This window comes from Stegostoma tigrinum, chromosome 11 (assembly GCF_030684315.1).
Source record: "Stegostoma tigrinum isolate sSteTig4 chromosome 11, sSteTig4.hap1, whole genome shotgun sequence".
Taxonomy (NCBI): Eukaryota; Metazoa; Chordata; class Chondrichthyes; order Orectolobiformes; family Stegostomatidae; genus Stegostoma; species Stegostoma tigrinum.
This window is the reverse complement of record NC_081364.1, coordinates 73571695-73576228: the sequence shown is the minus strand read 5'-3', so window position 1 is coordinate 73576228 and position 4534 is coordinate 73571695. Positions and strand designations below refer to the sequence as shown.

Genomic DNA, 4534 nt, shown 5'->3' with positions numbered 1-4534 from the left:
ACCAGCCCATCTACCAGCTCCAGAGCTTCTTTCCTGCTCCTGAAAATCAGGCATCACAATAAACGAGCAGAATAGAGCTCCCATTCCCTGACCGAAAACGGAACCCAGCCTGCAGCGGTGAAAGCACCAAATCCTAACCACTGCACCATCAGGAAGGGCACTTGAGACTCTTGTATCTTTTCTCACCGACACTGCTTCTGACTTTTTATTTTGTACCATTTTGGCTGCAGATCAGTTTTTCCCTTTCACCAAAATTCCATTTGCGTTTTTAATTCCCTGCTGCACCTGCAATCCTACTTTTAGTGATTCATGCACAAGGGCACCAAAGTCCCTCTGCACAGCAGCATGCTGCATTTTTTTTATCATTTAAAACATAGTCCATTTTGCGTTATTCCTACCAAAATAGATGACCTCACACTTATCAACATTGTACTCCATCTGCCAGGCCTTTGCTCCCTCACTTAGACTATCTATATCCCTCTGCAGATGTTTCGTGTCTTCTGCACACTTTGCCCTATACTCGTCTTAGTGTCATCTGCAAATTTTGACACACCATGCTTAGTCCCCAATTCCAAACCATCTGTGTAAATTGCAAACAATTGTGGTCCCAGCACTGATCCCTGAGGCACACCACTAGCCACTGAACACCAATGAGAAAAACATGCATTTACCCCTCCTCTTTGTTTTCTACTTGTCAACCAATCCTCTATCCAAGCCAATACATTACCTGTAATATGGTGCAACTTTATCTGATGTAGCAGCCTTTGATGTGGCACCTTGTCACTTGTCTTCTGGAAATCAAAATACACCACATCCACAGGTACCCCATTGTCCACATAGCAGATAATGTCCTCAAAGAAATTCACCAAATTAATTCAGCAAGACCTACCCTTCATGAACTCACGAACACCAGTGGGACAATTTACATCCAGATGTCTTGCTATTTCTTCCTTGAACATAGATTCAATCATTTTCCCCAGTGCCGAAGTTAAGCTAACTAGACCAAAGTTACCGGCTTTTTGCCTATTTCCTTTTTTAAACAGTGACGTCACATTGGCTGTTATCAATCTGCAGGATCAACCCCAGAGTCCAGTGAATATTGGTAAATAATTACTACTGCATTTGCTATGTCCTCCATCGCCCCTTTTAGTATCCTGGGATGCAGTTAATCAGGGCCAAGAGACCCCCATGTCCACTGTTCGTCCCGTTACCTTGCCCAGCACTGCCTCCTTAGTGATAATGATAATCTCTATCACAATCAATGAGAGTTTCACATCAGAGGTGAATTAAATGGGAAGAAACATTGAAATACATTACTTCCATTAGCTCAGAAACAGTACGACAAAAATGCTCTTTATTGAAACATACAGGTGTTATTGGCGATGTAACGGATTGGATGCAGAAAGGTTCGATCCCTCCTGGGACCGTCTGAGAACCGAGTGTCTAATATCAGAATGGAGGTTGCACATTTAAGGCAGAGTCGAGGTGAAGTTTATTCTCTCAGATGGTTGTGAATCAGTGGATTCTTTTACAGAAGAGGATTGTCAGAGCTGGCCCACAAAGTACATTTAAGGCTGAGGTTGAAAGATTTTTAGCAACAAGGGTATCAATGGTTATCGGGAAATCCAAGAAAGTGCAGGTCAGGATTATCCGCTCATTTAATAGCAGAGCAGACTTGATGGGCTGAGCTGTCTCCTTCTCCTCCAAAACTGCATTATGTTAATATAAAGCTGCAAAACTGACCGGAGCAAATTTTGCTTTAAAACAGGTAGATCCCATCGGGACACTGAACCTCAGTGATATTTACAAAGGACAACAAACAAAGGGGCAGTCATTGTCAGAAGTGGGATTTGAACCCACGCCTCTAGGTGGAGACGAGAGCACCCGGCTTTACAGTGGAAGGAGTCTATTCTTTGAGTCTGGCACCTTAGACCACTCGGCCATCCAGACACACCTTAGCGGCTCCAGAGCGATCTGTATACCAGGGTAAACAGGAAAAGCCAGTCTTCAGCACCCACACTGAGCCTGGCTCCATTAGGCCCACAGTCACCTCTCACAAACCACCATTGCCCTTCACTTTTCCCAACCTCCCCCTTGTTCTTGTCTGAAACAAATTGCACGTCAGGAAATTGTAGCTGACATTGCCGATGTAGAACTGTAATGTAGATTGAACTGATACCGCCTTTTCTATGACATAATTCTGCTTCAAAGATCAGTCAATATTTCATAGTTACTATTGCAAATAATAACCATGAACATGCAATGGCAGTGAAGGCACTGAATCCTAATCAGCAGACTGCAAGGGAAGAGGTATATCTCTACCACCCTGGTCACTGCCTGATTCAGCATTGTGTCTCTCATCCTTCTGCACATGATTCCTTCAGCTCCATCACGGTTTTGTCGCATTGTCTTGGTTTATAATGCACAGACTATCCTGCCATCTATTACATTGCAGTTTCTAATGCTTGAAACCCTACCTTACAGGGCACAGCCTTCGCTCTGTAGCGCAGTATTGAAAGCAATGATCTTGTAAAGCACCAGCCATGAGTTTACTTCTAACTGGAGGAGATGAGAGTGTTTATACAACTGTGGCATCCAACATCTAAAAGAGGATTTTCAATATTGTCTGAAATTATGCCAGTGTCATTTCCCCCATAGGCCAGCAGTGAGGTGAGGTGAGGTATTATAACCTGTAGGTTGACAAGGAAACAATGGGGGTCAAACACAGAGAGGGGAGCGGCCGAATGCTTTATTTCTTTGCTGTAACCAGATTCTGGTTTTGAAGTGTGAAATGGGACTATAGAACCCAAATGGATGAAATCCCACTTTCTGGGGGTTGGTCCCTGCTGAGGCCTTTGTCACCTTCTGGGAAATGTGTCTGTGTGTTACCTTCTGAGGGTGAACATGCGGCCGAGTTCCCCAAGAGAACGTGAACATCTCAAACAGCCAGTCCATCGTCTCGTAGTGCACAAGGCTATGGGCAAAGGCTGGAAACTGGGATGTTGAGCCTCTTTCTGTGCTGTAAAACACGATGATTCAGTCATTTTGCAGGAGAAACAACTGTCGTAGAAAGAAAAAAAAAAGCCAGAAGTTGTACCATTAAGAAACGATGCACACTCATCCATCTATATCCCTGGTGGTCTAGTGGTTAGGATTCGGCGCTTTCACCGTCGCAGCCCGGGTTCGATTCCCGGTCAGGGAATCAAGTTTTATTTTTCCTGATGGTGACAACGCAAAGGCGGTGTAGCTCTGTCTGCAATCCTTTCAATGTCAGTTCCTGTCCCCGAGAGCATCAGGGTCCATATTCCAGCCGCTCAAAGAGGGGAAAGGTGCTTTAGCCGTCACTGCTCAGTCAGGCTACTCACCTTTGTGTTGTGTTGTTAGCAGGGACATCAGCAGTAAGGGGAACATTCACAATGTAAACAACCAGCAAAGATAATCACAGTCGCCACTTCAATTCAATTGTCTCCCCTTTGTGACGCGGTAAGTTTCACTGCCATTTGTCGTCAGGAAGCTACAATTCACCCGATCGAGTCTGTTCAGCCATTCAATGAGATCGCTGCTGATCTGATAAATGTCATCTCCGCTTTCCTGCTCTTCCTCCATAACCTGAGGTAAACTCAAGCCTAATCACAACATCATATAGTACCGATATTTTTTGGAAGTTTAGATGACTTCAGTGACCTGTGCATGTTTGCATGAAATTGAATACAATGAAATGAGCGAAAAAAAGCCCTTCCCACAATTCAACCCAGTGCAGGGTCAGCCATATGACAAGAGTGAGAAAGCAAAAAGTTACCTCTATTTCTCCCAGCACAGATTTCTCTCTTGATGGGTTGAATATTTGCAACATTGTCATTATAATTGTGACATTATCATGGACAGATCCTCACTCAATACACAAATAACTGTGCTTCCAAAAAGTATTTTGCCTCAGATTAAAATTGCTGTGCATCTTTTCATGCAGCTTGATGTCCCAATAATCCCTGCTCCATGTCAATAGAAGCTGCTCCGGGTGAGGCTGGAGCTCACAGACTCGGCATTTCACGCGTCTCTATGGCCACAGAAGGACTGCGCGCTCACCGATTGCACCACTTCTATCTGTATCCCCCTGGTCACTGTCTGATTCACCAATGTATCGCTCATCCTTCTGCACATCATCCCCGTGGCTCTATCTCGATTTTGTCACATTGTCTTGCCTCATAATGCACAGGCTATCCCGTCATCTATTTTCACAGCGTATGTCTGCACGCTCATTGCCATCCCCATTTCCGGTTATATCTTCGTGGCTGGGTCACTGAGTTTCCCTGGTTCTGGGCCCAGGAACTGGGATTATATGGTTGTATGCAGCAATGGTTACTTCCTTATGTGAAGGAGCTGATGAAATATCCAATGTTAAACTAGATTACTATTGAAAGGTACATTTCAACAAGAGCCAGCACTATACACTGAGTCTTTGATATTTCGTAGAAATCTATCAATCTCAGTCTTCAATATAATCATTGATGGAATCCCCACAGTCTCTGGTAGCATT

The 4534-nt window shown here is 44.3% G+C and overlaps 2 non-coding genes across 2 annotated transcripts; one reads left to right on the top strand and one right to left on the bottom strand.

The window, feature by feature from the left end:
• Positions 1-1835: 1835 nt before the first annotated feature.
• trnal-caa (transfer RNA leucine (anticodon CAA)) lies at positions 1836-1950 on the bottom strand. The gene is made up of 2 exons: positions 1913-1950; positions 1836-1870 (listed from the first exon to the last, which is right to left on the bottom strand). It is a non-coding gene; the product is annotated as a tRNA-Leu (tRNA).
• A 1180-nt stretch (positions 1951-3130) lies between these two features.
• On the top strand, positions 3131-3202 carry trnae-uuc (transfer RNA glutamic acid (anticodon UUC)). The gene has a single exon. It is a non-coding gene; the product is annotated as a tRNA-Glu (tRNA).
• The last annotated feature ends 1332 nt before the right edge of the window (positions 3203-4534 follow it).